The sequence below is a fragment of the Centruroides vittatus genome, unplaced genomic scaffold (genome assembly GCF_030686945.1).
Source record: "Centruroides vittatus isolate TY-2023 unplaced genomic scaffold, ASM3068694v2 contig_3153, whole genome shotgun sequence".
NCBI lineage: Eukaryota > Metazoa > Arthropoda > Arachnida > Scorpiones > Buthidae > Centruroides > Centruroides vittatus.
Genome location: NW_027122030.1, coordinates 154284 through 177330, shown reverse-complemented (window position 1 = coordinate 177330; position 23047 = coordinate 154284). Strand labels below are relative to the sequence as shown.

Genomic DNA, 23047 nt, shown 5'->3' with positions numbered 1-23047 from the left:
TATTTAGAATACAAAAATTTTCTTGTGCTAATTTCACATTCGTGTGAAACCTTAATTAGATATTTTCTGCATCTGATGATGATATTACCAGTTACAGCAAACCTTGGAAGCAGAGAATGGTAATAGATTAGTCAAAACAAATAAACGTATGTAAATTTTTCTTTACGAAGTATGTAGCTATATACAGTATATATAGAAATATACATATGTGACCGTAGGGCCGGTATCTCTTCGATACCGCGTCAAGATGACACCATTGTATCGTTAGACCGATACAGAGATCGTAAATTCGCGCAAGCGGTTACGTATGGGCTAGACCCGGAATGGAGTGAACGGAGAGAATAGCGGAAGAAAAGTACTCGGAGATTTTCATAAATAAATAATACCCGTTTATTTAGACGTAATTTCCGTTAGGTACAGGTTATTTAGTTAGATTAATTGCTATATAAATCTACAGGTTCTCTGGATGAATATCATAAGTATACATATTTTAGATGAGAACGCGACCATAGTCAACTTTAGAAGAGAATGAGAGAGAGAGCTTACAATTAGCCGCGGGTTGGATAAATACCTTAAGATATGTAGTCGGACGTCGATGTAATAATAGATGATATCCTTATAGGCCGTTGTAGGTGTTCGGTCCAAGAATAGATGATCTAGTAGTAGATTGTGGGTAATAACTCTGTCCAACAACAGGTAATAGTTGTTCAGATAGGAAGTGTAACGACGACAGTTCGGCGTGAATATAGGTGATGAGGGAGGATCGGCGGCGACGGGTAACTATCCTTTTGAGCGCGCACACACGGTTAGTAACAACTTCCACATCCTTACTCATCGTACGCCCTTTTTGTATGGAGAGGTGATTTGCAGGCCCTTCCTTGATTTCGTCAGAAGAGATGATCTCCTTGGACCAATAAAGTGATGGGTGATATAGTCGTGGCACAGAAATTTTACTCATCTTAACAAGGAACTCAACTCGTGGGAATCGAATTTAAACCGATCTTATCAGAAAGTTTTATTAGTTGATTTCCCGTTAAACTAACCCATTTTGGTTTACTTAGTGCCGTTTTTGTATAAAATGTAGTTAAATATTTTAATTAAACTTATATAAAAATGTTAAAGTCCACAATATAAAAATCCCGATCTTCACACATATCCACACATATACACTAACATTGTTAAAAATACATACTGGCTGACTATCAAAAAATGAGTGGTTCCGAAAAGGACCATTTGTTAGATAAGTGTTTTTTTAACTGTTTCCACACTGTGGGACTAAGATGGCCTCTTTTTTAAGAAAGCCCATTATGGGTTCTGTCAGGCCCACAAGGGTGGTGAGGGACAAGGCCTGACATATCCTGACATAATCTGTCATTAGTAACTAATCCACCAAATTCCGCCATGTTTGCCGAGATTAGTGTACTAATCTTAGCAAATATGGCGAAAGATTTGTCTTACTTTGCAGAGTAAGTGTATGAAAACAAAATAATACAAAATTACTTTCGAATTCCACGACGATTAATTTGTGATCGATCCAATTCTATTGAAAACTTCGACGATCAACTGTTTATCAAAAGGTAATTATCTCTAAAAGAACTGTTGTACATGTATGTGACGAAATCAAGCACCTCTTGCCACCATATAATACAAGAAGAAACCATCCTATATCACCTCTATTGCAGTTATTGATTACTTAACATTTTTATGCCACTGGAAACTTTTATCGTAAAGTGGGAGATCTGACGTCAACATCGAAATCAAGCGTATATAGGATAATTAAAACTGTATCTAAAGCATTGGGGAGCCTTTCAAAAAGTACATCGCATTTCCATCCACCATGCTAGAATATAGAAAAGTCATTGAAAAATTTTACCATATTGCTAAGTTTCCAAGTGTTATAGATGCTGTAGATTGTACTTATATTCCAATTTCATCTCCTGGAACAAATGCAGAATTATTTAGAAATAGAAAAAGTTATTTTCCAATCAATACCCAGGTATGTTAAATTTTATATTATTCATTATCAGAGTGTTTATATGAATAAATTCTGTGTGTATTTAAATTTGAATAAACATAAATATTACATCTTTTATTCAATTAGTATTTTTACGTAGTCAGTGATGTTAATTTATTAATAAGAAACTTGGTAGCAATACGAACTGGATCAGTACATGATTTTACAATATTTAATAATTCAGAATTATGTCTGAAATTTAAGAACAGAGTTCCTTCCGTCACATGCTCTCTTCTAGGAGATTGTGGCTATCCTTGCGAACCATATTTGATGACACCACTTTTAAACCCAACAACAAATGCAGAAGTAAAATATAATGTTGCTCATATTTAAACTAGAAACACAGTAGGGAGACTGTTTGGAATATGGAAGAGTAGATTTCCTTGTCTAAGATTTGGTCTTCGAACTAAACTGGAAACAGCACTTATTATTATTGTTGCTACTGGTGTTCGCCACAATATAGCTATACAGTAAGACCCCGCTTAACGCTGATTCCATATAACGCGGTCTGCTTGATGCCTAAAAAACGCTTAAAATTTACACTGATTAGAATTAACACGGTATTTCATTGATTCGTATATAATACAATTATTCCCAAACACGAACTAATCAGCAAAAGACGGCAATTCGTCGTAGCGCTGTACTTCCTTTAAATCTATGTTCGTTTTGTGCAATTTTGGAAAAAATATAACATCTTGGATCCCATAAGAAATATATCGACTTCGCTTGGCAAGAATTAACTGATAAATGCATGAACGGAGTGTGGAAGAAGTTATGGCTGAAGGTATCCAAGAATTCTCATCGAGAATAGCCTATCGCCGCATCGTTAGGTTGACAAAATTGTCAACTTAATCGATACAGGAGATGTAGACGAGCAAGATATTGGAGAGTTACTGCAGGTTTCTGGTAAGAGCCTTACCAACGACGACTTTCAAGAACTGGCAAAACAAGAAATTCGTGTATAACAGAAAAATGGAGATTCTGAAGACAAACCCAAAAATTTTCTCTATAGTTTTCCTTTTTTTTTATTTATTTGTGGTTTAAGGCCCTTTACCACTCAAAGAGAGTATAAAAAGGCCCCTATAGTTTTCCTTAGTAAAAGTTTGGTAACGATAACCGAAATCGTTGATCAAATTGTACCGAATGATCCAGAGTTTGATAAGAGTGCCAAAACAAAACGAGACGTTTTGGATGCGATCTTCTGCTACCGACATTTGCTCATTTGCTCGAGGAAAGAAAAAGAATGCGACCAATGAAACTACAGGACTTCATCGCAAAAAAACAAGCATTTCAGAAGAGCCAGGACCTTAGTCACAAAAAATTAACTTTACATTTCTGTGCGCATATGTTTATGTGTTATTTAACATATATTATTATGCAAAAATTTATATAAAAATAAACTTAAAATCATAGTAAAAGTTGCTTATTTTTTGGTCGCGTGTTCTCCTATCCCTATTTACTCTATGTTAAAAATGGTCTCGTTTAACGCTGTTTCGCTTAGTGCTTTGTCGTCTAGAAATGCATCCCCTGCGTTAAGCGGGGTCTTAGTGTACTATGCAAGGATGGTTCACTTGTTTTAGATATGGTTATTCGGCCTGAAGAATGCAATGGAGATGATGTTCGGGATTGGACTGTTCAAGACAGAACAGCTGTTAGGAATACAATAATACAAGCTTTCAATGAATAAGAAATATGTAGTTGTTAATTTCTTAATCTTCTGAAACCGTGTTTTCTTAAGTTTTTTCTTTGATTCACAAACACAAGTCGTGTTTCCATTTCAACACTTGGCGGTATTCCATCTTTATTTAGTTGACACGAGTTACAAGTACGTTAACACGTTTAGGGCACTGCCCCTCTTCAGTCAACACGAGCACATTATCCAACTCAGAAAGCATATACGTGCATAGGACAGAAAGCATATACATAATGTGACCATAGGGCCGGTATCTCTTTGATACCACGTCAGGATGACACCACTGTATCCTTAGATTGATACAGAAAATCAATTGCGCGAGCGGTTACGTATGGGTTAGACCCGGAATGAAGCGAGTGGAGAGGATGACGGAAAGAACGCACCCAGAGATTTATATATAAAAATATACCCGTTTATTTTTTCCATAGGACTAATTAGATACAAGCGATTACTTTACAGAGAGACACGTGATAAGGTACATGGCTCACGATCCGCGAACATAAATTCTACGCGGATTAGAGAGAGAGAGAGAGAGCTTACAAATATTCGCGTGTAGGATAAATACCTTAAGATATGTAGTCGGATGTCGATGTAATAATCGATGATATCCTTATAGACCGTTGTAGGCGTTCGGGCTAAGAATAAATGATCTTGTAGTAGATCGTCGGTAATGACTCTGTCCACTAACAGGTAATAGTTGTTCAGATAGGAAGTGTAACGACGACAGTTCGGCTTGAATATAGATGATGAGGGAGGATCGGCGGCGACAGGTAACTATCCTTTTGAGCGCACAAACACACGGTCAGTAACAACTTCTTCGTCTTACTCATCGTGCTCCCTTTTTATATGGGGAGGGAGTTTGCAGGCCCTTCTTTGATTTCGTCAAAAGAGATGATCTTCTTGGACCAATAAAATTATTGGTGACGTAGTCGTGTCACCGAAATTTGACTCATCTTAACAAGGAACTCAACTCGTGGGAATCGAGTTTAAACTGTTCTTATCAAACAGAATTTATCAGTTGATTTCCCGTTTAACTAACCCTTTTTGGTCTATTTCGTTCCGTTTTTGTATAAAATGTAGAGTTTGCATAAAATATAGTTAAAAGATTATAAAGGTACATATAAATGATAAAGTTCACAATATCCCGATCGTCACACATACATTAAACATCCGATTTAGGTTTCAAGCATTCCTTATAATTTTTATCCGAATATCTTTTTACAATGGATTATTTAAATTCTTTATGTATAATTAAAACAGGGTTTACCAGTACGCGGATTTACTTGCACTGTGAGAACTTTTCTTGATAACTCTAGTTATTAATTTCTTATTGAAATTTGTGTGTAATTACAGACTTTCATATGCATAATTCATAAATAAAACAACATAAAATTCAAATAAAACTTTTGTAGAATTATTTTTTGTATAAATAAAATTTGTTTATATATACATATATCAATATGATTATGAGTTGTGTTGATAAGTTAATTAAACTTAATGCAAGTAGTATAGGTAATACTGTATTTAATAACAAACAAAAGTGTTTTGGAAAATGTTAGTTTTTCAGATTATGCTTCTAGTTTTTAGTAAATCAGTAGATAGAAACACATTTCTAGTTAAAAGTTACAGAACTTGAAAACAAAAAATAAATAAAAATTAATCGTTACCTTAGGTTCCAAGATGGCGGCGCTTCCGGCAATCTCGAATCAGAACGTTATGTGGGAATGTTGATAGAGGGAGCTATCTGTTAAGAAACGTGACGAATTGTGTAAATTTATTGAACACGATGTAAAATGTGATTGCGCGTGATTACGAAATAATTAGTGTCCCTTAATTAAATTTTAGAAATGTCTAAATTAAAAATTAACTATTTATAATTATTAAATTTAATACGAGATGGAAACATAACTGCCTACCTCTAGTCAGGGATGGTGAATCTTTTTGAGTCCGCGTGCCATATTGTAAGCATACTTAGCTTTAAAGATGTTAATGCGTGCCAATGTCTTAGACTTCAAATAATGATATTTAAAGAAATTAAACGAATACGCTTTAATTCGAATAAACGTAAAAAATCTGATTGAAAAAAGGTGATCAGGTGATAAACAGAAAGGATGATTGAAAAAGACAGAAATCATATGATACAATACGTGCCAGATGATTTCTCTTATGTGCCACTTTGGGCGTGCGTGCCATATGTTTGCCATCCCTGCTCTAGTCAAATTAATTAATTTCTAATACTTAATTATAGCCTTTACATAACCCAAGAATTTGGCATATCGTTTGGAGTGTTTATCAAACATATTAGCTGTGATTTTTTTTTTTTTTGTTTCTGCAAATCGAATTCTCATTCCAGGATGGTTCATTCCGCGCTAGAAGAAAAGATGATGATGATGATTCACGCTCCTTAACAGTGTACATTGTACAATTTTTTTCTTTGAATAAACGTTATACATAAAACATTTGAGCATTTTTTCGGCGTGGAACGCATTATCGTATTTTACATTAATTCCTACGGGAAAAATATTTCTTACCACGACGTAGGTTGATAGATGTCGAAGATAAAATACTTCCGATCATTCGTCTAATCTGTTCAATCTTCTCGCGCGAGTCTTCTCGTTCGTGCAATTTGTCCATTGGTTTTTTTCTATGTCGAATACTTGTATAAGGTTAATCAGCAATAGTTGCAAAGGGTTTCTGTATTCGTGATACGCATTCGTCCATTTTTTAAATATCGCCGCTAAACTCTGCATGGAGTATATTCATTCTTTATTTAGACACGAAAAAATAATATACATATCTAGTACCACTACGCACTAGGCAGGAGATACAATGATAAAAATTAAATTATACTATATTATAACAAAAGTTTGGATACAAAGCGTAATGTCGTGATGATGAGCAGTAAAAGAATAGCACGGTAATGTGATCGTGTGCACATGTTTAGCACGATAACACATAAAAGTGTGATTGTACAGATAACAGCGTGTAGGCAATTCAAATCCCACAACGTATCTAGCGTGGTAATGTAGAAAAAAGCACAATATTATATTAACACCCGAAAACAGATTAAACGCGATAAGAACGCTAAGACGCGTTAGCATAAAATAGACGTTATACAAAGGATTAAAATGGTGATTTCGTTAATGCCTTAAAGCGTACACGAGAATAGTTTATATATATTACATATGTGTGTTAATAAATTAATAAAAAATAATAATAACATAAAATAAACTTCAATATATTTTATAAATTATTTTGAATTTATTGTCGAAAGGATGCCGCAACTTTCTACGAAAGAGTCGAGAGTCAAATCTTGAAGGTTCGTAACGAGTATTTTCTTTGACTTTTTCGAGATTTGAAATTTTTCCGATAATTCTACAATCCCTTTTCGAACACAAAAATGCCTCATTTCCTTGTAATAACTCTGCTGTTGTTCAAAATTTCAAGTCAGCCTACGAGGCAATTTCATTCCATAGCTTTATTGAATGAGATCTCTAATCTCAACTTTACAAGAAGGTGGTTTCTTTGCAATTAAAAGTTCTGTCAACACAGACAGAGATGAATATAAGGCACTCAGAACCTGTAAAACATTATTTACAAAATTATTATATATATCTAAAGAGAGTTGCGTATTTACTACGATTTTTCCAATTAAATAGATTTGTAAACTACACGCGCAGTTATAAATGATATTTTTACAAGTTTAATAAAGTCGAAAATAATAGAGAGGTTGCGGCCGATGTTTTCATCGCAAAAACGTGTACGATGGACGTTTAGTGCCGCCTTCCTGTAAGCCTAGAAGTTTCACAATGGCGTTTTGAACGTCTAGTATGATTCCACTGACGTTACAAACGCCATTGTGAAACTTCTAGGCTTACAGGAAGGCGGCACTAAACGTCCATCGTACACGTTTTTGCGATGAAAACGTCGGCCGCAACCTCTATAATACACTGAACGAACTTACTCGAATGAAGAAGTTCTTTTTAACGTAAAACAATCCACCGATGCTTACTCCAAATGGAGTTTTACCGTATCTTTTCATAAAGTTCAGCATCTTTTAAAGAGAAAAATGTTCAATAATATTAAATTTATAGACGAATAGAAATACATTCAAATTCTATTTCTATTACCTTCATTTTGGTTTCTAACGGTAAATCAGCAGAACCCAATCTATAGATTTCAATAAAGTTTCCGTACAGCTTGAAAAATTAAAATATTTATCATGAACAAAAATTGTGAAATTGGTAAATAAACGCTTATAAATTTCATTGCAAATGATAAATCAATTTCAATATTATCTGATTGAACAGAAAGTTCTCGTACTTTTTGGAACTTTCTAGAATAACTTTTTTCTGGAACATTCTAAAATGTTCCATGATAGTATATAAATAGGTCGGGGTACGTGCTATAAGAAAATACCAAATCCAGTCCTCTCACTCTACTCTACCATGACCAACCAACATCCGCTAACCAAAGAGCAAGTTCGCCTGCTCCTCGTTTATGACTATCGTTCCAACAAAAAAGCAACCAATTCTATCACTGACATCAATGCTGCGTTAGGCCCGGACACTGTCGCCAGAAGAACTGCATACGATTGGTACGAACGCTTCAAAAGTGGAGATCCCTAATCCAAGAAGATCATGCTCTCTGCCTTCGGGGATTCTAAAGGAATCATCATGTTCGAGTTGCTGCCGCAAAATACAGCCTGCAGTAGAAAGTTGCTTTCTACTGCGAACAACTCGACGTCTGCAGCAGAAACTGGCGGAGGACCCGCCCGGAACACCAAAACACCATCCTGCTGCATGACAATGCACGTCTACATACAGCTAGGCAGACCCGCTCAGAAGCTACTGGACCTCAACTGCGAGGTCTTGCCCCACCCGCCGTATAGTCCTGACATTGCACATTTCGATTATCACCTGTTCGCCGCGCTCGACCGTCACCTGGCTGGCAAGGAGTTCAACAATGAAGCCGACTTGGAGGCCAGCCTGACCAACTTTTCGAGTCGCAGCCACCGGAGTTTTATCGAGATGGCATCCATTCCTTGTATAAGTGTTGGCAGGAAGTTGTCAACAAGAACGGTGATTACATTGATGATTGAAGTCAATAATGTACATAAAATTTTCTTGGCTAAATAAAATGCGTCCAAAAGCGAGAGAACTTTCTGTTCAATCAGATATATTATACTCGTATTGCACTTATATTAGGAATGTGTTTAATATACTCAACGAATTTAAATATAATAGGAACGAAATGAATAATACATCTTATTTTGTTTTTACACGACTTTTTTTACATGATTTTGATTTAACGCAAATTACGAAGAGAAACTTTATTTTTATTCTACGCGATTTGTTTTCATTTAGCTTTATCGACCTAATTTTAAAATACTTCTTTCGCATTCGCAGCTTGCTTCACATTATTCACATTTACATTTCGTTATTAATTTCAATTAGAAATGAAATTTCTGGAAATGCTGTTAAATATATTTATTGGTTCCATGTTTTTAACACGTAGCTCTATTCTTCCGAAATATATTTATAGGAGTGTTTTATACATTGTATTGTCAAAGATTGCCGTATTTTATTGTAGAAAAACATTAAAGACTTTCAAGTATACATGATAATATGAACACCCCAGGATTTCTTTAATTAGAATTGAATTTATGACTATTTACAAAAATATAAAAATTTTTGAGTCTTTCTTACATCCTGTTTCACTCCACCACAGAAGTAACAGTATATTGGCTTGAATAAACTTCAGTAGAACAAATGGTAAATTATAAAAAAATTTTCACACAGTTAAAATTGATCAAAACGCCGACCTTTTATTTGAGGATTCGGCGTCCTTTAAAACTAAAACAATGATTACAACTTTCAATTACAACTACCTTGTTCTTTAGCACAATATATTACTGGTTCAGGCCCTCTGGTGGCGGTTTTGGGTAATCCTAAAGTTCTTACTTCTGCTTACTTCTGTGGTGGAGTGAAACAGGATGTAAGAAAAACTCGAAAATTTTATATTTTTGTAAAAGAGCCGTAATTTCATTGTAGAACTTAAAGACTTTCTAATTTAATTCTCCTAAACCGGTGTGATAAGCTCTTAATTATATCTGACTAATTGGTATAGACTAAGAAAAATAAAATTGTAGACACTTATTAGAAGAACTTAAGTATAAAACACACACTTATACATTTTTTTATTTCAGAGAATTGGTCAATGATTAATTATGTTGGAAAACATCTTTTACTTTCAGTCTTTCGTCGCGTTAACCCAGTTATAAAGTAGAAGAACTTTTTGATTCATTGTTCATAAATAGGTTACGACTACCATTAAAATTTCATTTTTAATAATAAAAGAATAAACTTTATTTGTCAAGAAAATTTCCAAAGATATTTACTGAATAACACACGATAGGTTTAAATTTAACTTACCAAGGATGTGACACGAGATAGTTGAGAAGAGAGAACCATTGTTACGACGACCAAAATAATAAAAATAATTGACATTGCAAGACGCATTACACCATTAAGTCCAAAGAAAAAAACTGCGCAGAAGAAGAAACTTGTCTGATACACTCCGCAACAATATACTGCAGGAGCGTATATTTCATAAACTAAGTTTATTTCTTGTATATAAGTCCATAAATCCCAATGAGTCTCAATCAATGTTTCGATTTTATTCTTTAGAAAATTTTGGTCTTTTTTCAATTCATCGATTGCATCAGATAAATTCTTGAATCTCTTAGAGATAATCATAGCCAATGCACCTAGAACAAGAAGACAACAATCTAATTGTCCAATTCCGTAAATGCATATTAATGTGATATTCAGATTACAGAATGCGAGTTCCAACTCGGAATTAGTTATTTCCTTTAAAGCAGGATACAGAAATAAGTCAATTACAGTAATAATTGGGATTATTGTGGTAAATAAAAGTGTAAGTACAGCTATACAAAGTATCTGAATGTCATCAGCCATTTTTCCCTCTCCTTCGTATCCACTGTTATTTCTAGGAAAATAAAGCATTTTCCTTTTAAAAAAACTGAATTCAAAAGCTAGAAAAATACCAAATGTAAGTAAAATACATTTTATGAGTATCTGATTGTTGGGGAACATTCGGATCCATCCGACACACATCAAATTTCTGTTATCTCTTGAGCAGAAAGTATTATGTTAGTCCACAGAAATATCTCTATAGCTGTTTGGTACAAAGGATATAACTTTGACAAATATTTCCATTTTTGGTGGACTTCTTACAATCGCAAAACATGATTTTAATCCCCAATATTTCTAACGACCAGAGGACTGGTCGTAGAAAGCAAACGATGCACAAACTACGTTTCGTGTCGCTTGAATACATGTTTTACTCTTATCTATCGAATGACCTCATGTAAATACGAAAAAATGTTAGATCAGGATGCAGTTACGCGGTTCTATTGCAAAATATTTCGCTAAATATATGACAAATGCAGGTACATTTAAAGAGAAAATCTTTCTGAATAAGATGTTACGCAAACGATTGATTTTTGTTATGTATCACACTCACGTGATCGAAACTGCATCGGTAACCTTCACTAGTAAATGCATTATTCCTATTCCTTAAAAGCATTTTATTTTTCATAATAAATAAATATCAAGCAATGGGATCGGTTATTATATATATTAAAAACAATAATCTTTAAAAAATTGTAAATTTCTTAAAAATAAACGAGTTTAAAAAACAACTCTTTTTTATCCGACTTCGAAATGAGTTAAAAACTGAGATGGACACCTTAAAAATTAGCAAATATTTCTTACTTTATTATCCATTATTATCCAAATGCATTTCACAATCACTTGCCTCTTCAGTGGACACACTTTACAACACTAGTACATTTATATTCTACCAAACTGTCCCAGCATGCATCTACGAATATACCAGTATTTAAATTGATAACATTTGCATAACTTTTACCAACAAAAAGATGGGATAGCAATGGGGTCCGTGATAGGCCCGAAGATTGCAGATATTTGCATGACATCACTAGATCAAAAGATTTTCCAGTTCCAGGGTATCTCCTTTTATGCTAGGTATGTAGATGACATATTGATCCTGTATGATTCCAATATCACTACAGCTAAAAACATTGAAACTTATGCAAACAGTTTAAACAATGATATTAATTCACCTACGAAGAAGAGAGAAATAACGAAATTAACTACTTAGATGTTACAGTCACACGACAGGAAGAAACACTACTATTTCGTAAGTACGCAAAGAGTTGTAATAATGATAAGGTGATTAACTATAAATCGTATTGTTCTTTATGCATAAAAAGAAACGTTTTTCTGATGGAACTAAGAAAAATTTTTAATAGAACAACATTGCGAGAAGCATATAGAAATTGAAACTGAAAACCTCTTTAAAAAATATTTACTTAACGATTATCCGCAACAATTAATACGTAGGTGGTACAATTGTTATACCATCAATAGATATAATGTAAAAAGAGAGAAAATTAATAATTTATACATTAAAATTCCATATATTAAAAAAATTTTGAAAAATATAAAAATAACTTAAAAATTGTTCTGTCAACTTAGTAGGTGAACAGAGAAATAGATTAAGTAAAAGCATTTATGTGGTGAATAAAGGAATTGTTGGGCATTCAAGAAACCCTTTGGAAGTAGCAGGAGTCGTCTACAGATTAATATGCACGTGCCCAGAAAGTAAAATCTATGTCGCCGAAACAGGAAGACAGCTTGAACAGCGAGTAAAAGAACATGAAGCGGCAATCCGACTAAAAAGAACCGAATCCCCGTGGCATCAACATTGTAAAAATAAAAATTGTATCATAAATAGAAATAATATTAAGATATTGTATAAAATAGAAAATATTGTAACGAGTCGCATTGTTGAACATTATTGCATCAGAAGTTATGCAAATGTTATCAATTTAAATACCGGTATATCGGTAGATGCATGCTGGGACGGTTTGCTAGAATATAAATGTACTATTGTTGTAAAGGTGTAGTATCCACTGAAGAGGCAAGCGATTGTGAAATACATTTGGATAATAATGGACAATAAAGTAAGAAATATTTGCTAATTTTTAGTGTCCATCTCAGTTTTTAACTCATTCGAAGTCGGATAAAAAAGAGTTGTTTTTAAACTCGTTTATTTTTAAGAAATTTACAATTTTTTAAAGATTATTGTTTTTAGCATTTTATTTCATTTTTAGACGTAGATAATCTGATCTAAATACTCTAATTATTTATTTAATATTTTTTTTTCTTGCAAGACAATTGATGGACTTGATTCCAGAACGTACTACTGTATATCCCTAAGAGATGACTTTTAGATAACTAAAAAGAACAGTAATATCCATATGAGTAGTAGTTATAAAAAGTACTATTTGTACCTAATACACTTGGTATAAAAGATAACAATGAAAACCACTGTAATCCTCGATTTCATATAACACTGTTATTGTGAAAACCCAGCATGGATGAAAGAAAAACCTTTCGACACTATTAAAACATATAATACGTTTTGGAATTAAAACAATGTGATAAAAAATGTTATTAATTTTAGATTAAAACAAATTGAATTAAACCTTTTGTTTTTTGAACCTATGTTCATATATAAGTTATGACTACGATTAAAGTTTCATTTTAATTAATGAAAGAATAAATTTTAGTTTTGAAGAAAGTTTCTAGAAATTATTACTTAAATACACTGCTGGCCATCCAAAATGCAACACCAAGGACCAGAGATATCACAGCCAAATTTATTTGGGAGATAACACGTTGTACAAAGATCAAATGATTGAAAATACAATCTCTTGTGAAGTGAGGAAGATGATGGAATCAGTATGGAGTGTTGCCACCATTGCTGGCTATAACCGCTGCTACACGCCTCTGCATTGAGTCAAAGAGGCTATGGATATGCTGTTGGGATGTAGCATTCCATGTTGCTTCAACATATTGCCAAAGTTGATCTGGTGTAGCAGCGGGTGGTGTATCCTGGGCCAGTCGTTCTGTAATCATCGACCAGACATTTTCTATAGGCTAGAGATCGGGAGAACAAAGAGGCCAAGGCAGCAATGCAATCTGATGGGCAAAGAAGAAGTATTGAGCAATGCATGCCACGTGTGGTCGCGCATTATCCTGTTCGAATGTGGCCGTTGGCAAGCTCTGAAGGTAAGGGAGGACAACAAGCTCCAGCACCTCAGAAATATAGCGCTGGCTGGTCAGTGTACTGGCAATGCATACTAAGGGGTGCAGGAGTGGAGTTCAATACCACCCCAAACCATAATACCGGGTCTAGGATGTGTATGGCAATGCATAAGGCAACAGTTCAGCAGTCTCTCACCACGGTGTCTCCAGACTCTAATCCGACCATTATGGTGTTGCAGGTAGAAGCAGGATTCATCAGTAAAAACAATGTCATTCCATAAATATAAAAAATATATAAATACGACGTTACAAAGTTAGGACTTTGTCTTTTGTCTTTCCTTCTGCCGTTCACACCATCAACAGTCCTTAAGGCTTCACAGTCCCTCAGAGACGACCTTTCTTTTGAGGCTACTGCCTACTACTCATTCCATTGGGTTGTCCATGTCCGTCGTTCATCGCACCATTGCTGGCACAAATGCCTGTGGTTTTGACTCAACAGTACACGCAGCAATGTATGCCTTGTGGACATTCCACTCTGTTGCAAACGGTGTCGAATGGTACGCGCGGATACCGATTATTGCACAACAGACTGAATTTGTTGTGATATGATTTGTGATGTGGCACAGCGATCCATCACTGCCATGCGCACGATATGCCTGTCATCACGTGCAGTGATGCAACAAGGTAGGTGCAATAGGTCCCTTCGGTCCATCATTCCCTCCTGCATCCAGCGATTACAGATCTGCATCACAGTTGCTTGGTTACGTCTGATATGATCACTGATTTCTCTGAAGGATAATCCGCAATCCCTATAGGCAACTATTCTTCCTCGGTCGAACTCAGAAACGTGCTTAAAAGACACTCGTTTTCTTCTGCATGGCATACTGAAGCTGCTTACGCCAAAAAAAAAAATGCACAAAACAAAATTCCAGTACTTCAAAACGGCCTTTTATTCTCCCTTCATATAGCGCTGGAATGCTGCGCTGGAATGCTAATCAATTGCATATCTCATCGCCACAAACGCATGGTGCAAATTCACTTGATTTGGATGCTTCCTTCGGGGTGTTGCATTTTTGATGGCCAGCAGTGTAGATAAGCCTAGTTACTTGTCATGCATGACGAGAAACTGAGTCTATGTAGTTAGAACATATTTTCTATGATTTATCAAATTTTTTACGAATTTTCAGTTGAATGGATTGTCTTCTAAAAAGAAAAATTACATAAGGAATAATCAGAAATTATACATCGAATTATTCAAATATAAGATTGAGTTTAGATGCATTTAAGATATTTATATTATAGATTAACTATTTTAATATTGAAGACTACCGTTGTGTGAGGTTTGCCGAACGACTGCGTTAGTCAGAATGTCGCGCGGTCACGATCCACGTGTGGGAGTGAAAGAAACTCTCAAGAGACAGGTTTTCATTCGTAACCCGTTTATATAACAAAAGGTGCTTACAACTACGATACACTTTTATCAGCGGCGGCGTTCGAGTCTTCTGGGCCTTCTCTCGGAATCGAAAGTCCACAAGAAAAGTCCTCCGATGTTTCGCAGGAGTATGATGGCCCCGGGGCGCACTGTTCAGCTTCTCGAGGGAAAGTTCCGGACGTAGGGACGATTCCGATTACAGGTGACAAATCCAAGGGAGTGGGTGACCTTCCAAAAGAGATGTAATCCAACTGCCGAAGATCACGGGAAAAAAACCCCGTCGTAAAATCGCGAGACAAAGCTCTAAGAGCCAAGAACCGAGAGAACTAATGACCGAGAGAACGTCACATCCCTTTTTCTCAGGGTTTTTATAACTTTCTTTTGAGTCCCAGATCGAACATTCCGATAGGTCGATGTCGATTTGCCTCCGCTCTCTAATTGGTCCCCCCCTCGTTACGCATTGTAACGAGATCGGAACCCCGGTCGTCGGATGAGTCAACATCGACTGACAATTCGATTCCTACCGAAGATGTTCGATCTAAGTACTCAAATTCATCTATTGTTTCAACCTGAGAAGAATAACTTTCTCAGAAATTTCTACAGACATGTCCTTTTATGGACATGTAATATTCACTTTTCGTTTAACTATTTTTTTTCTTGTCTGACGGTTTCTTTTTACAACGTTAATTTATAATAACAACAATTATTATTATTTGCTTCTATACAAAAATTACAAAAAAAAAAAATTTTCTTATTTGCACAAATAGTGGGCCCACTTCCGAAGCTTCACAGTTGCAGTTACCGTCACGTGATTGCAATACAAACCAGAAATCAATGGTTTGTGTAATATCCTATTCAAAATATTTTCTCTCTTAATTTGCATTTGGTTTATTTTACAGCTGCGATTGGCGATTAATTATTCAATTAATCGTTAAAAATTTTAATCGTAATACTATTTTGTTCGATTTAATCTCTTTCCTTATATTTTTTAATGTTGCGAAGAACCGAGGGGAAAAAGGATAGTTACTTCTCTTTATTACTTAGTCGGTTACAAGTCGGGTGAGACTTGTCCACGTTGTTTGCGAATGGCTGATGTTATTTTGTCGTTGGGATAGTAATATCCTTTCGATGTCAGGATACTGACACCAGATAGCAAGGTAGAGCGCGAAATCTTTCCCTATAAAATTACAGTTACATAAAGGAGGGCTTAAACGTTGATGATTGGGGAGAGTCGTGACTAAGTCCGAGTCGTAGCGGGCTGTATTGTCCGTACTTAATCAAAGGGAGTCAACAAGTTAACCCAAGAATAAAATATTTACTAAAATAAAATAAATACACGAGATACATTATTCTAAATACAAATTAACATAATCGAGTCTAACTAAAGTTACACGTCAAACCTGTGAGTATACAGTACTTCTAACCGAAAGAATACTGCTAAACTGCGAGAGACAGAGAGTTTACAATAAATTTAACTTTCTACCCTGATTGAAAATCTGGAAGGTAATCTTCTTCTCTCTTTATGTAGTTTCTTGGTGAAGCTCGGAGATGGAGGATGGATGAGGAAATTGGACTGTTGATTAGGGAGCACAAATGAGAAATCACACACACTCTTACTGTTATGGCAGGTTCTTCGGTATCGTTGACTGGCTTCTATGGCAATGTTCTATTTCTATGTTCATTGCCGTCGTTTATAGCCTTTTCCAAAAATGGAGAACTGCATCTCCTATGGCAAATCTCTTCTTCTGTAGACCGCCCCGAATAGCGGGAAAATCCCCCTTTCATCGTCATTTCTGACCAATAGCGTTAGAGGATTTACGTTGCTAACGGGATGTGCGGGGACGTGCAGAGGGTAGACAAACAAATGGTTGTCAAAATTGGGAATAAGGTCTTGCAGGAAGGGAAGTTGATTTCCCTTCTTTTTGTAAAAAGTGACACTGTGTCTTCTGTTTTAGTAAACAATTCTAAAAAACTAGATATATTTTTCACGCTAATTAACTGCTAAAACTTGATTCTCACGTTGTTAATATTGAATATAAGAAATCACAATATTATTATTGTTAATAAATAATGAAAAAAACTATAAAGGTTAATTTTTAAATTTTATACTTCTTAATTTTTACGTATTAAATTAGTGGCAGTGAAATACCGCCTCAGAGACAAATATAGTCGACGAAGTATTTCAAAAAACGCTTATAACTGACGGAAGCTGGCATATCATACTGCATATCGAATATAGGAAATATTTGCGGCCCTCCTCACAAGATTTGTGCTCAATCTGGCGCTTCAATCGAGAAGTTGTGTGCACCCAGTGGTGATATTGGAAATAGTTAACAAAGGGTTCGCTAGCAGAAAATTTTTCCTTGACAATCACCGACAAACGAAACGGAAGTTTTGGCTAGAAATAAATACAATACCTTTTCTTGCGATATATCTAATAATCAGTGGCGTATTTGGAACGTAACTAGCCCTGGGCAAAGACCAGGTAACAATAGTATTTGTGGAAACGCCGGGAGACGGACGGAGTCTCGTTCCTCCTTTTTACGACTAACAAGTCCGTTAGACTTGCCCACGTCAAGATGGCAGTTCGGATGAGTTACACGTTACGCATTGCACGAGTGGAGGAAGTGAATGGGTTCGACGGTAGAGCGGTGGATGATAATATTCGAATCAAGGACATCACAACGGATTAAAACAATAACAGAGATTTATTAACGCTAACATAACAGATACAATTCAGGCGAGTTATTGTCGCCTGAGCGCGGCTTCGCGGAGGGAGAGTTTACACGACATTGGGGTCATACCTCGTGATCCGGGTCGGTCCGAATTGGTCAAGGTCGGCTTGCAGTCGGATTTTCTCGAACGTTACCCGCTTACACACCTTCGAATCGACACTACGTAATTCCCCCCTTTCCTCCCTCGTCGCCCTTTTATTGAGGTGGTCACGTTGTTCAGGTTCACCAATCCGCACCTTTTCGTCGGTTGCTTCTTCTGATTCATCTTTTCTTCCTTTTGACTCATATCCCTTTTCCTTCTACACGCGTGGAAAAGAATATATCACTACCGGTTAGGTTTCGGTGGGTTCGAACTTTCACATATATAACAACAGTGCTGTCGACCCCTTTTTTTTTAGGCAGAGAAATTTTTCACCCCGAATGGCACTGCTGATAATAAACAGATGTCATCATCTCTCGAAATACAATACCCTTTTTATTTCGCTGTCCATAGCCCGACACGTCTTCCACAGCCATCTTGTATTATCTCGCGCGCGTGAGATTGTGGGATCTCTCTTATGACTGGATCTAGTTTCAAGAACTTTCGTGAATCGATCGCGATTAAACCTCGTTTCGGTCGAGAGAGATTGCACCAAGACATAGTCCCCGACCTTGCTCACAATCTAGATTGAAATGCTCGGTGCGAACGGGGTATAAGGCTCTAGTTTAGTAGTATTACAGAGTATAATGCGTATATTTTAATATTTAAAACAAAAAAACAAAAAAACCACTGAGAAATGTTCCGTGTGTTTAACAAGGTTCGGAAAACTGAAAATTTTAACAACGGGTTCGGCCGAACCTGTGCGAACCCGCTGAATATCGCCACTGTGTGCACCACTACATTAAATAGCTCATAAGTTACCGATTTTGTGGTGTTCTTTTCACAACAAATTTCTTCATCTTCGATTTGTGAAAAGCTGAATATTTTCGGTTTAGCGATGTTTTTCACAATGTAAAAAGATAAATAAACTTTACAGGTTTCCCAATAAGCTAATGTTCCGATCAATTAATTACTTAATTGAATGATTTACTATAAATCCGCAACTTTTCTTTTCTGCTATCATTATATATTCGAACATCAAACTCTACGTAAGCACCTAGATGACTTACATTCGAAAAGCGAAATTCAAACATCGAGTCATTTTTTTTCCTGATTAGAAGATGACTCCTTGTTGTCACCAAAGCACAAACTGGAATGAAAGCGAAATTTTCAGAAGTTACGTAACATGATAGAAAAAAAATCTATCAAATTGCATAACTATCCCAGCTGTTGGGCTATTTTATTTATTAAAAAAAATAACTTTTATGTTATTAATTATAAATACCGCATTTTACGGACTATAAGACGCAACTGAATTTTGGAGGCAATTTTTCGAAGAAAAAAGTGCGCCTTATAGTTTTTAAAATACGGTAGATAAATTTGTGTGCGAAGCCATCTGTTATAAAATTTTTTTTAATATTATGAATTATTATAAAATGGCACAAACCTTAATTCAATGGCAGAGATGAGTTTTATTTAATATAATATATATATATATAAATGTAAATGTTTATTTGGATGTTTGTTCGCTATATATGCCTAGGCCGTTCGACCAATTGTTACGAAACTCGGCAGTTACGTTTATATATCGCTAACCTAAATAATGTCGAAATCCTATCCCAAAATATCTATTGGATTTCTGTAAATCAATCAATTTCTATTCCCATTCAATTTTTCTGGTTTACACGTAGCGCCATCTGTAGCAAAAAAATTTAAGAAAATGTGAAACATTCGATTTGCTGATTTACACGTAACGCCAGCAGTTGGCGCTATTTGTAAATGAGCACATGGAAAGTAAATCAGCAATTACTTTTCTTAAATTTCTTATGCTACGTGTAAATCGCAAGAAAATATTCTAAAATACAGTTAATAATAAAGAAAACTTCCGTAAGTATGAATTCGTCTTATTTGAGACGTTGTTTCCTGCTAATGTTGTGAACTGCGTGGAATCGAAAGTGTTTTCCTGTGAAAAGGCTATAAGAATTGAATTTTCCACGTCTAACAACTCGATTGTTTTCATTTCTAAATGGTACTTTCTGAATTCTAATAAGCGCCCTCCAGTAGCCGACTGGATAAAACTACCGAACTCTGCTAGTTAGGTAGTGGGGGATTCGGGCATCGCGTAGGGGTTGGAGTCTCCCGAATTTTCTTTACATTAGTAACACCTAAAAAGAGACCAGCTTCCTATAAAAGTCTTCCCGGGAAGCATCCCCTCGACATATCATTCTCGTGTCGCGTTGCCGTAACCAAATAAACGAAACTAATAATTCTAACGAGAAATTATTTATTGCGACATGGTCACGATGCCGGGCTGCAACTTTTCGTCACAATGTTCTCAATTCCTTTCGTGGTTCCTTGCTCCTGTACTTCATAGTTTTCCTGTTAGCAATAGAGTTGTGCTGGTTATCTATTTAACTCCATTCAGGAAAAAATTTTGAATTGATGTAACGTGACTTCCGGTCTGGGCCTATTTCTCCTAAGCACATCTGGTCTCGACTTTCGTCTATCTAATACCTTTCTCGAGATTGAGAAAGGACAGACAGACACACAGACACACAAGGGACATTGTATTTTCAAACTGCGCTGCCGTTAGGAAAGTGTACTTGAATATGAAGATAAATATTTTGATGAATAAAGTTACGTTATACAAAAAATACGAGCATTTTATTCACATTTTATAAAACAACATTATTTATTTCGACATTACGCCATTAGGGCATAATTTAATGTCAGATAAATGACATTAATTTATATGTCCTGATTCTCTAATAAATACATTCCTTTATGATAGAGCTACGCGTGAAAAAAAAAAAAATGGAACTGATAAATGTAATAGAGCATTCCCAGAAATTTGGGTCGACGGTGCTAAATCAAAACAAATCGCGTAGAATAAAAATAAAGTTTCTCTTTGTAATTTGCGTTAAATCATGTAAAAAAATAAGATGTTTTGCTCATTTCGTTTATGCTGTATTTAAACTTGGTGAGTATATTAAACACATTGCTAATATAAGTGTAATATAATGTAATATTGAAATTGATAAATCAATTAAAATGTAATTCATGAGAGTTTATGTACCACTTTTACAACTTTTGTTCATGATAATTATTTTAATTTTCCAAGATGTACGGAAAATTTATTGAAATCTATAGATTGGGTTCTGCTGATTTACCGTTAGAGACCAAAATGAAGGTAATAGAAATACATTCAAATTCTTTCTATCGGTCTATAAATTTAATATTATTAAACATTTTTTGTTTAAAAGATGCTGAACTTTATGAAAAGATACGGTAAAACCCCATTTGGAGTAAGCATCGGAGGATTCTTTTATGTTAAGAAAAACTTCTTCATTCGAGTAAGTTCGTTCAGTATATTCGTTTGACTTTATTAAACTTGTAAAAATATCATTTATAACTGCGCGTGTAGTATACGAATCTATTTTATTCGAAGAATCGTAGTAAATAAGTAACTCTCTTTAGGCGTATAATAATTTTGTAAATATTGTTTTACAGTTTCTGAGTGCCATATATTCATCTCTGTCTGTGTTGACGGAACTTTTAGTTGCAAAGAAACCACCTTCTTGTAAAGTTGAGATTAGAGATCTCATTCAGTAAAGCTATTGAATTAAATTGCCTCACAGGCTGACTTGAAAGTTTGAATGACAGTAGCTTACAACGAAATGAGGTATTTTTGTGTTTGAAAAAAGAAGTCCGTTTCGAAATGAGCGTAGATGCATGCTGGGATAGTTTGATAGAATATAAATGTAACAGTGTTGTAAAGGTGTAATATCCACTGAAGAGGCAAACGATTTTGTGAAATGCATTTGGATAATTTGGATAATAACGTATGGATAATGAACAATAAAGTAAGAAATATTTGTTAATTTTAAGGTGTCCATCTCAGTTCTTCGCTCATTTCGAAATCGGATAAAAAAGAGTTGTTTTTTAAAACTCGTTTATTTTTAGAAAATTTACAATTTTTTAAAGATTATTGTTTTTAACGTATACAATAACCGATCCCATTGCTTGATATTTGTTTTTTGTAATGTATTTGTTTTATTTTCCCAAACCAAATAAATTAAGGGGCCTAAATCCAAATTCTTGCACAGGGCACAGAAATGGCTAGTTACGGCTCTGGGTATAATGATTGCCATGCATAAGATACTTGTCCTTCCTCTTTGAAATTAATGCAACGACCGGGCTCTTTACGGATTTAAATATTTCGAGAGTTTCCAGTGTCCTTATGTGGTCGTCATGTTTAGCACGTCTTATGATGGAAGCTTGGTCTAGATGGACTTGTATGTCGTTGTCAGCGGCATACCTGGCAAGAGCGGTATTGTATTTTCCTTTAGTGATGTCATACTTGTGTTCAGCCAGCCTTACTTTGGGAGATCGTGTGGTGGTGCCGATGTACTCAAGATCACGCTGGAATCTATTGTCTCTCAGCGTAATTTTATAAACGCCCGGGACCCTACGCATGTCGGTGTTGTCCTTTCCGTTTCTAAAGATGCTATAAACCGTGGGGGCATGCCTATAAGCTAACCTGTCACCTCTGTGACGGGCTATCTCTTTATATAAGGTTTGCATGTTGTGGTTATAATCTAGCATTACGCGGTGCGTGTTGTGAGCGTTCTCGCTTATTGATATAACATTATTGAGCGTACGAGTGTCATTGTTGGAATAAGCCTTTGCTAATTTACGAATAAGGTGTTTTTTGTAACCCTGCCTTTTGGCTATGTCTTCAAGACGTTTAAGCTCTTTTAACGTGTCCTCATAGTCGGTGCAGTGGGTAAACGCACGTTTGACTAAGGTACGAAAGGCAGCAATTTTGTAGATATAAGGGTCGTATGAATGCGCCGGTATAAACAATGGAGGGTGAGATGGTTTTTGAGATTGCGAACTGTTAATTATTTATCCTGGAATTGCATTTAAAAGTT

General features: G+C 35.4%; 1 long non-coding RNA gene across 1 annotated transcript; it reads right to left on the bottom strand.

Moving 5' to 3' along the window:
* Window positions 1–7098: 7098 nt before the first annotated feature.
* LOC136973364 (uncharacterized) lies at window positions 7099–7905 on the bottom strand. Its single transcript, XR_010880483.1, has 3 exons — window positions 7838–7905; window positions 7672–7761; window positions 7099–7287 (listed from the first exon to the last, which is right to left on the bottom strand). It is a non-coding gene; the product is annotated as an uncharacterized lncRNA (long non-coding RNA).
* Window positions 7906–23047: the final 15142 nt, after the last annotated feature.